We start from the raw sequence: 12,850 nt of genomic DNA on the forward strand, positions 1-12,850 counted from the left end.
TCGGGTGGAGTCCGGAGAAGGCCCTCGATAGCGTGGGTGGTGGTCAAGATGAGATTTTGACCCAAAGTCAATTTACTTGCATCCTTGACCAGGAGGGCTGTGGCAGCAATTATGCAAAGGCATGGGGGGAACCCAGCTGCTACTGGATCTAGTTTCTTGCTAAGATAGGCTACTGGCCTTTGCCAAGGCCCCAGAGTCTGAGTTAAAACTCCTTTGGCCACCCCTGCTTTTTCATCCACATACAAGTGGAAGGGCTTGGTAACATCTGGGATGGCCAATGCTGGGGCACTCAGTAAGGCTGTTTGTAATTCCCAAAATGCTCCTTCTGCCTCAGCTGTCCACTCTATCATAGTGATCCCTCCTTTTGCCAGTTCGTAGAGAGGTTGGGCAATCTCCGCAAACCGCGGTATCCACAGCCTACAGTAGCCCACTGTCCCAAGAGACTCCCTCACTTGTCGGGACATGGTGGGGCAGGGGTATCGGGTGATCACCTGTTTCCTGGACTCAGACAGTGAATGCACTCCCTCGTGAAGATCAAAGCCTAGATAAATGGCATGGCTCTGACAGAGCTGTGCTTTCTTCGCTGACACCCGATACCCTTTTTCCTGCAGAGTCTGTAAGAGAGCTCTCATCCCCTGCTAACATGACTCATAGTCCTCAGCTGCTACTAGCAAGTCATCAACGTACTGTAACAGAGTGACTCCTGGGTTGGAGGTTCTGTACTCACGCAAATCCTCATGTAGGGCCTTGTCGAAGATAGTGGGCAAATTCTTGAACCCTTGGGGAAGTCTTGTCCAGGTGAGCTGGCCTTGGAATCCTTCCTGTGGGTCGGACCACTCAAAAGCAAAAAGGTGCTGAGAATTCCTTTGCTAAAGACATGCAGAAAAAATGCATCCTTGAGATCTAAGACGGTATACACAGTTCTTTTGGGGCCCAGGAGGGAGAGTAGGGTATAGGGGTTAGGCACCATCGGGTGGATATCTTCAACCTGTTTATTAACTTCCCACAAGTCCTGGACGGGTCAGTACTCCCCAGTCTCAGCCTTTTTGATGGGCAGCAAAGGTGTGTTCCATGGAGATTTGCAAGGAACTAGGATCCCATCTCCTTGGAGGCAGTTAATGTGTTTTCTGAAACCTTCCTTTGCTTCCCAGGGAAGGGGGTACTGCCAAACACTAACAGCCGTGGCTGTCCCCTTTAATTGTACCACCACTGGAGGTTGTTCCTTGGCCAAGCCAGGGGGCTTCCCTTCTGCCCAGACCTTGGGAAACTCGTCCTGTAGGATTTGGAGAAGGCTCCCCCCACTTTGTCTCCTCTGGTTTTGAGACTGGCTCATAAAGGAGGTATTCATCTACTGCTGCCATAAGCACTTGTACAGTGGGTTGTCTCAAGGTTACAGTCATGCCTCCTTCCAAGAACTGAATGCCAGCTCTTAACTTGTGGAGGAGATCTCTTCCCATCAAGTTATATGGGGCATTAGGGAGGACCAAAAATTGATGTTTAACTATTCCCGAGACCAAATTTAAAGTCCTTTCCGTTGCCCATTTATGTCTTTTTGTGCCATTTGCTCCTTGTACCCAGACTTCCTCTCCAAGTAGTTTTCCCATAGGTTTAAGTAATGATGAAAATTGGGCTCCCGTGTCCATAAAAAAATCAACTGATTTCCCCTCAACTTTAATTTTTACTCTGGTGTCCAGCATTGCCGTCTTCTTTTTGGGGCACTCCCTGGCCCAATGTCCTTTTTCCTTACAGTAAGCGCACTGATCTGAATCTAAGTCTTCCCACCTGCCTTCTCTGTGCTTAGGCTTTTTCCTTCCATTTACTATCCCCTACCCGTCTCCTCCCCACCTCATGTAATGCCAAAACTTAACCAGTTTTTTTGTCTGTTCTTCATCCTCTTGTGCATCCCTGTTGTTAAACACCTTTTCTGCTATTCCCACTAACTCAGTCAGATTCTTCCCTTCAAATCCTTCAATTTTCTGAAATTTCCTGTATCTGGGGCTGACTGACTGGCAATGCAAGATCGTCTAAATGAGCTATCGTGCATCTTCCCTGAAGTTTACCTCAAGTTGTCTAGCTTAAGTAAACAAACATTTAAAGACAATCAAATCTAGAATTTAACATCCATAAAGGTGTGTTATTAAAACATAATCTTTCTCTCTAAAATAACCCTCGTTTTCAGAGATAGCCAAATCAGGACTAATTTATTTGAAAAACAAGTCCAGTTTTAACAAGCTTGGCCTAATTATTTACATAAGCTCAGCAAGAACAGTGAGGGATCATATAAATCTTTTAGAATCTGCTTTGCTTCAACTTCTCTTAAGGAATCTCTAGGTTGAACTTATGATAGCCTCCCCAGGCCAGAAGCCAAGCTACATACTTGCCATCAGACATGCCTGCAATAACTGTCGATTTGGGCAAATTCCTCTTCCTGAGGCCCCCAAAGAATCCTGAGGTTCCTGCACCTGCCAGGAAGTAACATCCTTTACTCACCTGGTGAGGCTGCTGGGAACTCTGTAAGCAAGGTATCAGGCCAACAGTTCCAAAGGGCTTTACGGTTCCAGGTTTTATAAAGTCAACCTTAGTTCCTTTAAGCTTTCTAGTCATATCTGAGTCTTTTCAAATATGACATTCCAGTCAAAGCCATGGTAAAATAACCAGTGTTTCCAATGGTGTCCTGTTACAAGGAGAACAGATTCTTATAGAACTTATGCAAATGACTGATTGCCATGGAAGAAAGAATACTTGCTGAGACCTTTTGGTTTCACAGGGTTCAGATAGAGAGAAAGAGTTGAATACCTTGATTTGTTTACAAATGACTACATTTTTATCTCTGTAAGTTACAGATAACTTAAGAAAAAGTTTCCCTAGTCTGGAAGAGCAAACATTAAAGAACCATTAATGTTTAAAATAAGACAAAACATCAAGAGATACAACATTACAATCTTTCAGTTCACCTAGTCCCATGTTAATAATTCTGGTTTAGTCCGAATGCAGCTTTTACTTCTGTAAATTCTTACCCATTTCAGTTCCAGGATTTTAACATATCAAAGACCTGTATTTGTCCTGAAAGTCTCCCATATGAATTTTCTTTGAGACGGAATTTATCTTACAAGAGAATTAAAACAATTACAAATGACAAAAACTCAGAATAGATATGATAAAGAGCTGGTGAGATGAGAATTTACAATGTAACTGGCAAGAAAATCAGGTTACTTCTGTGACACGTAAATTTCCATAATCACAATATCAAGTGATGATTTATCAATATATAAAACTTTAGGAAATGCAGAGCATTTTCCCAAATGTAACCCAAGGTTTATCATTGGTTTAAATCTTGTCAACAATTGCTAAAACCTTAGAAAGTTTTAAAACACATACCTAAATATAATTAGGGATGTTAAACACCTGATAAAACAAAACATAGAAACTGAATTTTCTGGGCAGGCAAAGAGAAAACCATAACAGATCAATTAACTTAAGAAAACTTTGTCTTTTTACACAGAGAGAAAACCAGCTTTTCTATAACCAGTGTTTTTTTTTTTTTTTTAAAGTATGCAGATAATGAGTTTACTAGGTTTCCCTCCCATCGTGAAGGATGTCGCAGACAAAGGGAGGGGGATCTTTCAGATGCTGTCCTCCTCACGTCCTTCGCAGGAACTTAGGAGCATCTTAGCTAGGTCTGTCCGTATAAACCCCGGACCAGGCTGCTCCGTGGAGGAGATGACCGTTATGCCATATGACGCCCCGCAAGACTCAGGGTGCAGCCCACTCAGACTCCGTATCGGAAGCGGTGGAGCCATACAGACACATTCACACAGTCAGGCACTCTTCAGATTCAAACAGGTTGGACGTCCTCCCCTTTGGGTATCCCTGGCTAATGGGAGGTGATCAGTCTCCCCTTCCATTCTTTTACGAATGGATTTAGCTCCGACAGTGGCCTCGGGGCTGTTTTTCTCTCTTTTTACATATCTCCTACTTTTTACATACAGAGTTGCTTTTCTCATTTCCATCAGTCTTAATTACACTTAACAGAATTTTGTACTCTTAGAAATACCTTAACCTCTACTGAAGACTAAATATAAACCAATTGTGAGTTGTTACAACAGAATTCTTTAGATGGCAAATTTATCAATCAGTTAAGCACAGAACGTGTTCACCAGCAGATTTCAAAAGCACAAACCCAGTTCCAGCAGCCAATGCTCTAGCATTTTATCCCATTTGGTTAAGACCTAAATGTCCAACAAATTTAATTCCATTTGTCATTCAAGCAACCCTTCACAGTTTCAGGTTACCAAAGACTTCAGAAGCCACTTTAACAATTACCCATTAAAACCTTGAGACAGACAAATATCCATCTCCACTTCAGATGCCATGCTCTCCCGCCAGCAAGGGGGAGGGGCTAGGCAGTCCATGTCGGGCCAGAGAAGGCAAGGAATTCCCTGAAACAAAGGGAGTTTCGGCAGATGCTTGGGAATATTCCTTCAAGTCTCTGTCTCGAGGTTGGTTCATCCCTCAGTGCCAGTTCTGCTTACCAAAAGTGGCCCACTAGGCACTCATATTCCATGCCCGGCTCCAATGAGCATCAGCATTAGGCACCATAACCCAGCATTAGACTAACCCCAGTTGGCTCCAGTCATAGCCCTTAACACACGAAATGAGTGAGCGAGAAGCCTCACATCTATTATGAAGAACAGAGAGATGAGAGTCAGCATCCCCTTGCTCTCTGCTTGCCCCATTCCTTCAATCATAACGAACAACACAACAGACAACAAAAGGACCAGGCAAAGACAACCGCAGGCCCAACGATTCTTACCCAGAACCTGCCACTGGTGGGGGCTTTCTTTATTCCCCAACCACCTAGGGGGACTCGAACCCCCCAAGCACCCAGGGGGACTCAAACTCCCCGACCATCTAGGGGGACTCGAACCCCCTGACCGCCCAGGGGGACTCGAATCCCCCAGCAGGCCCCTGACCGCTCAGGGGGACTCGAACCCCCCGGCGACTGCCTAGGGGGACTTGAACCCCCCTACCACCCAGGGGGACTCGAACCCCCCGTCGATCTACCAGCAGAGGGATGGGGTGTCCCCGCATCCACTCCAGCCCTGGGGAGCATGGCTGAGTCCAGCTTCTCTGCGGTGGGCCATACCCTGGAGGTCCAACCAGACAAACAGATAGGATCCCATGATCTTACCTCCAGAGGCTTTTCCCAAAAATTCCAATGCTGGCTCAGTTCTCGTCATTTGAATCCGGGTGCCCCCTCCAATGTTAGTTAGGGTCCGTAATCAAAGGAGCGAGACTGATACAAAACGAAGGTCAAGCAAAGCTTTATTTCGCGCCAAGCATCGAGAATCAAACTGACCACTCAGGGCCCCTCCCAGCCTCACAGACTAACTTTTATCGAGGTAGTTTAGCCGGGCTATCCACAGGTGGCCAATGAGATTGCAATACAGAGAAAACTGCACAGTCATGCTAAGTCTGCCACACACAGAAAAAAACTGCTAGGTAACACACGGGTGGCCAATTGAATTTCAATTTACCCTAGTAGATATATGCGCGCCCAATTGATTGGATGTCTTCACCTGGCCTGACCCGCCCTTGTATCTAGGCTTTGCAAGTAAGTTCCTCTGGGAGGGGCAGGGTCAATCTAAGTTTACTGCATGGGGTCAATCTAAGTTTACTGCATGAACACAAAATGATTCCCTCTGGCCAACCAGGCCCTTACAGCAGGGTCATGTGATAAGTCCAGGCTAAGGCACTGAAGAGCCCTGCATCATTCTCCAGTGTCTCTTTCCCTGACATTGTGACAAACTACCACAGAGGATGGACCCTCCATCGTTCTGGGTCTGCAAGTGACAAGATGGAGCAGACTTCCTGGCTCCAACCCTCACTGCTCATGTAGAGTGAGTGAGAACTTGTTTTTGGGTTAGGCTGCTGAGGTCTGAGGGTTCAGTTTTCTTACCCACCATGCCATTTGATACATTCTTTCCCTGCTTAGATGAATTAGAGTCAATATCAATGCCATGACAAATTCAGGTTTTGGTACCAGAGAGGGGGTTTGTAGGCAACATACATGCGGGGAAATAGGAGGAATCTAGAATTTAGAATTGGTTTTTAAGACTTATTTGGGTCTAAAGTCAATTTTTTTTTTAAAAAACCACATTAGTATTCAGAGACAGGTTTCTGGCAGCCTGTGAAATATAGTAGTAAACAGTTACATTATCTCTGATTGACTGAGGGGCTCATCAAAGGCAAAGTATATGATAATGATGGCTCCTATAACACTTACTTATGCGCCAGACACTGTACTATGCACACATGCTAACTTACTTAACTAAATGAAGGACATAAAGAAATCAAGAACCAACAGGCAGGTGAAGGGGCTGTATCTAACGGCACTAGGGAGCTTAAAGAAAAAAACATAAGGCCTAAATTAAAGTCTGTTTTGTGACTCCAGCTCCCACCAGATAGCCTTGCCCTTCATGGTTATAGCAGGTTCTAGCCCCACTGATGGGCCTTGGCTTTTGGTCTTCAGTGCCACCACCTCCCTCCTGGGCTGCTCTGGGTCTTGGGATAGTCACAGCTCCTCAGTTTCCTTACTGTCCCATCTGCTCCTTAGCGGTTCTATCATTGTGTAACTAGTTCTTGAATTAAAATCCCTCATTTGAAATACTCTGATTGTCCTGATTGGATTCCAATTGATAATAGTTCCTCAGACTAGGAGCTCTGATATCAATTGATTTTTGCTGTATAACAACCTACCCAAACCTTAAGGGCTGAAAACAATGAGGTGTTACTTTTGCCTATGGGTCTAGGGCCATTTGCTGCTGATCTGGGCTAGGCTTAGCTGATGTCAGCTGGGAGAACACACAACTGGTTAGTAGGTTGGGTTAGTTAGTAGGTTGGGTCTGTATTCACATATCTGACTGTTGGAGAACATCAACTGGGGCAATGTAAAATGGGCATGGATTCAGAGAGGGATACTAATATTCACTGTTGTCAACTATCCACCAAAGGCCCTAAGAAATAATCTCTCAAAGTGTGATTCTGGTTTCCTGCCCTACTGTGGGTTACTACTGTGTCATGTAGTGACATCACAATTATTTAAATTATTTTATCACTATTATTGCTTGGTAGGAAGTGTACATTGAAGAGAAGACTTCAGGACACTACATAGGTGCTGTACTCACCATTGTGGCCATAATAAGTACAAGGTCTTTGAGATGGGATTGCTGCATCTGACTGTTCTGGAGAACTTACAGAAATAAAATGAGAACTCCAAAAATTGGAAATCTCAGGTCAAGGCATGGACACAGACCAAGATGGTTCCTTTGGAGCCTGTTTATTTGTGTATGTGTATGTGCATGCATATGCATGTGTACTTATAGTGATAAGGCACACATGGCTGAGGATAAGGCCCCAAATCAAATTGTGTGATATACATAATTAGAATGTAAGTTTATATACAACTTCTAAAAGTCTCTTGTGTTGGTGGGAATGTAAACTGGTACAGCCACTGTGGAAAACAGTATGGAGGTTCCTCAAAAAGTTAAAAATAAAACTGCCTTACAACCCGGGATGCCTGGGTGGCTCAGTCGGTTAAGTGTCTGTCTTCAGCTAAGATCATGATTCCAGGGTCCTGGGATCGAGCCCCGCATCAGGTACCCTACTCAGCAGAAAGCCTGCTTCTCCCTCTCCCACTCCCTATGCTTGTATTCCCTCTCTTGCTGTCTCTCTTTCTGTCAAATATATAAATAAAATCTTAAAGAAAAAAAAGAATGAAATCTTGCCATGTTGTGGATGGAGCTAGAGAGTAAAACGTTAAGCAATACAAGTCAATCAGAGAAAGACAAATACCATCTGATTTCACTCATATGTGGCATTTAAGAAACAAAACAGATGAACATAGGAGATAAAAAGAGAGAAGGGTAGGGGAGAGAGAGGCAAACCAGAAAACAGACTCTTGACAATAGGGAACAAACAGGGTTACTGGAGGGAGGTGGTTGGGGGATTGGCTAGATGGGGGATGGGCATTAAGGAGGGCACTTGTTGTGATGAGCACTGCGTGTTATATGTAAGTCGTAAGTCACTAGGTTCTACACCTAAAACTAATGTTACTCTGTATGTTATCTAACTGGAATTTAAATAAAAACTTTAAAAAGCCTCGTGTTAAAATTAGAGAATTTGGAAAGACTGGAAACCCTATACTTGGAATGAGAGCATTTGGGTGGATTCAGATGAATCTGAGAACTTATAATTCTACTCCTTCTGAGCTTCCCTTGTCAGTGGAAACAACCCCTCCTCTTTATCTCTCTGAGAAAACCTGAGTCTTTTCTTGCTTAAAGACTTCGTAAAGATCTCACCCAAGATAGTTGATTTATAAGGTGATGCCTATTCTCATTGCCTGAAGACCTAATACCTAGAGTCAGAAATCAAGGTCTGCTCCAGTAGGAGATAGGTACACTAAAAGAATTTAAAGCTCTTTGCTAATTTGTGTTAGTGGGAAACACATGTGAGAATGGATTTTAATGATACTGGATTGAGATGAATGAAATATAATATTGGATTGAGCTTTAGTTCTGAAGTTGTTGAAACAGGTATATTTACCTGATATTCTGGATTTAATATGTTGTCCTAGTCAGCTGTAAGTGGTTCTAAGAATTTTCTTGGATGTTAACTAAAATTTGAATTCAGTGGTAACCTACAACCAATGAGGCTGAGATGTCATAAATTTTTTGGCATGATGTAGAAGAAATCCAAACATTTAGGGAGACAGAAATGTTGAAGCGAATTTATCGGGTTCACACCATTCACCTTCCCCCAACTATGCTCCTGGACATGGTGGAGGACTCAGAGGACTCTCTTTTTCACTAAGTCATTGAGAAATGAGTCAGTGTGGGGAGATACTGATATTGAAATGGACTCCCAGATTTCAATGAGAATTATGGGATTTCCATTATTGGAGAAACCCTAGTCCTAGTGAGCAGAAACATGACTTGAATTGTCACAGTAACAAGTTATGGTACCTCATTATGTTTCCATACCTAAGCCAGTTTATAGATCTGAAGTCTCTTGACTGAAGAAGGGTCTATGTCACCTCAAGGAAGGACCTGTTTCATTTAGTATGATAACTGTGTCCTTGGAGGAAAATGCAGAATTGACACTAGCTCTGAGTTGACAATTTCTAGAGGCTAGAAATAGCATCGTGATCTACTAAACAGGTGTATGGAGGATAGAGGATAAATTAAATTCCACCCCTGAGTTTATCTCACAGTGGTTTCATCATATAACAGAGCCACTCTGTGGTTTCTGAATTCCTGACTTCATGGTTGGAATATATGTATTTAACAACTAGTAGAGTACTTACATTAGTCTTTGACTAATGGTGTAAGGGAGAACATGGTAAGAAGGGTCAAACTGAAGCCAATGGAAAAATCTCTCCTACTAAAGTAGTAAATCAAGTTATATAATAATACCAACTCCCTGTGGCGATTGTAAAGATTAGTGGAACCAAGAAAAACAAACACTGCAGGTTGTCAATTCATATCACACCCTTGTTTAATATCTAATGATATTAGATTAGGATGAATGGAATATAATATTGGATTGAGCTGAATTTCTGAAGTTACTGAAACAGGTACACCTCCCTGAGATTTGTTAATATCCTTGCTTGTTGGGCCAGCATAAAAGACAGATTTGTAGAATGCCTGGCAATCATCATAAAGTTCATCATGTGGTGACCCCAATGACAGCTACTTTTCCTGGTGTTGTATCTTTGCAAGGGCAAATGAACACACTCCCTGGTATTTGGTCTGCAGGTGACAGATGTTTTTCCTTATACCAGTTAGTATGGATTATCCAAAGCAGTTTGCTTTTACCTGGCAGAGACATCAGTGAACCTCAGAGTTATACAAAGTCTCCTGGGTTTTCATAATACAATCCACCTAACCACCTGGACATCTTACAGGCTACCATTGTTAACACCATGCTGAGCATTTTGAGCAGAAAGGAGCAAGAATCCCAGATGTCATGCTAATACAAATGTATGCCAGGAAGTGGAAGAATAATTCAGGGGCCCAACACATCAGTGACATTTCTATGGAGAATGTAGGGTTATTGGCTCTAGGCAAGTTCTTGCACTTTGCACCACTTACCCCGCACATCAGAGTGTGTATAAAGCTCAGTGGGACCTTTCGGATATAGGAGGCAACGTATATTGTACTTGAGTGCCACTCTGAGCTATATATTGAGAAACCAATACCCTGCCCATTTTGAGAGAGACCCAGGGCAAGAGAAGGCTCTATGTAAAACAGTCTGCAGAGCAAGGATCTGTGCCCCTTAGCACGTTAAAGTGACAGATACAGGCACTAAATAGAGCATTTTGCATAGCCAGGTAGACAATGAATACTGAACACAATGGGATTCTAAATTTACTTCGACTATGACCTCTCCTACCCACCATGAACTTAATGCTTTCTGATCCAACAAACTAAAAGCATGGATATATGCAGCTGTAATCCATCATCACTGGAACTCATTTCTATGAGATCGGACTCAGGCAGATTGAAAAATTGGTGACAAGAAAGTCTGAGGTCCTTTATGGGCTTCTGAAATGGGTACAGAGGGTAAGGATATGAGTGTCACCTGAAAATACTCACCACAGAGCAATCTTAGTAGAGGGGGGATCTCAGTCATCAAGTAGAGAAAAACTTCTGTGATGTTAGCCAACCTCTTTCTGTAGTCACCACAGTGCTTCCTAGATGACGCATGTACAAAGTAGCCTTGGGGGCAGGGATGGAGGCTACCCAGTGACTCAGTAAGATAGACTTTCCTCTCATCAGTGACGATCTGGCCTTCTCTGCGGCTACATGTGCAACCACCCAACAGCAGACGCCACCCTGACTACATCAGATGACTCCTTTCTTTGAGGGACTGTCTGGCTGCTGGTGGCATATTGGTTATTTTGGATCTTTTCCATCAGGGAAGGAGAAGAAATTTGTCCCCAAGCAAATATATTCTGGGTACAGATATACCTTCCTTTTCCATAGTGCCTCTGCAAGCACCACCACTTACGGACTTACAGAATGTTTTATTCACTGCCTCTGACAGGATGTAGATTTTATTGTCAGTTAAGTGCAATGATAGGTTCCTGTCCGTGGAATTCACTGGTCTTACCATGGAACTCCTAACCCAGAAGCAGCTAACTTTAAGAAATGGCCTAAAGAAGAATCAGTTATAATATCAGCTATAAGGCAACATTTGGTGAAGTTGGGAGTTCTGTCCTAAAGGTTTGGGATATATCTTAAAATAGTGGTTGCTATATCATATTGTCTTCCTCAAAGCCAGAATGCATGGATCCTGGAACTTGGAAGTAGAGATGTGAGGCTTTCTTTTACACCAAATAATCTATGGGACAATTTTCAGTTTCTTCTCTGCAATCTTGGGCTCCGTGAGTTTGGAGGTTCTAGTGCACAGGGAAACAAAGTGATGGTCCTGTTGCATTGGGATCTGAGACTTCCCTTGGCCATTTTGCCTTCTCATCATGCTGAATCAACAGCCAGAGAAGGGGGTCTCTATCCTGGGTCAGGGAACTGAGCACAGCTGCCAAGATGACAGCAGGTTGTTATTACACAATAGTGGAATGAGGGCTGTAGATAGAATTCAAGGTGTTCCCTGGGAGCCTCTTGAACCACGGCAATCCAATGAATAAAGACCCACTAAGGACTCAGATCCCACAGGGAAAAGGCTTATGTCATCTCACTAGTAAAGAACCCTATTCAGCTGAGCTTCTTGCAGAGGGTAAGGAACATAAAATTGGTGGTGGAAGAAAGAAGTGATCAATATGAACTTGACCTTAGAACTGGCTACAGTGGGGTGCCTGGGTGGCTCAGTGGGTTAAAGCCTCTGCCTTCAGCTCAGGTCATGATCCCAGGGTCCTGGGATCGAGCCCCGCATCGGGCTCTCTGCTCAGCAGGGAGCCTGTTTCCTCCTCTCTCTGCCTGCTTCTCTGCCGACTTGTGATCTCTGTATGTCAAATGAATAAGTAAAATCTTAAAAAAAAAACTGGCTACAGAAATGAGGACTATAGCAGGCATGTATATTTATATTATAAATGTAAGTATGTGTGTGTGTATATATATATATCTTTTTATATGTTAACTAATTATTTTCCCTTTTTCCTTCTCCTCCTGCTTTTTTTTTTTTTTTTCTTAAGGAGGAATGTTAGTTATTCTTTTCTTTACAATTTAGATCAGAGTTCACCAAACTGAAGAACCACATATAGTCCCGAGGGAGAGGATCTCATGTCATCTTGGGTTCCTGGACACGATGAGGGAAACAATGTTGGGTGTTACTTTGTGTTTCACTCTTTTGGGGAGAAAGTGGTTGTTTATGCAAAAGTTGATTAAATTCTGCAAGGTAGAAACATGAAATTGTTTTACGGGAGTTAAGCATGGGTGGAAGAAATATGGGTGCTTTGTGACAAAATGGGTGAACTCTGGTAGACATTTGTCTGTTTCCTGTCAGATTCCTCTCATCTTTTCTGTGCTTTGCTCAGTATGGCAGCAACCTACATCTCCCAGACGCCCTTGCATCTAACTAATGGATAGCACTGGACAGTAGAAAACAGGCAGACAGGATAGGAGAAGGAGAAAAGTCTGTATGTTTCTCTCTTGTCTTTAGGCGACATCTTTAACAGTGACTGGGACTCCTCTCTTTATTGTCCCCACTCATGTCTGGCAACTCATGCTAGGTTCTAGCTCTTTCTGGACATTCTACAATTTTTCCATCAGCCTTAGGACTGTTACTGCCTTCATTTAAAAGAAAAAATTATGGGTTGCTCCACTCTCTTGCA

Source organism: Enhydra lutris, unplaced genomic scaffold, assembly GCF_002288905.1.
Source record: "Enhydra lutris kenyoni isolate GAN:26980312 unplaced genomic scaffold, ASM228890v2 scaffoldscaffold13, whole genome shotgun sequence".
In the NCBI taxonomy this organism is placed as follows: domain Eukaryota; kingdom Metazoa; phylum Chordata; class Mammalia; order Carnivora; family Mustelidae; genus Enhydra; species Enhydra lutris.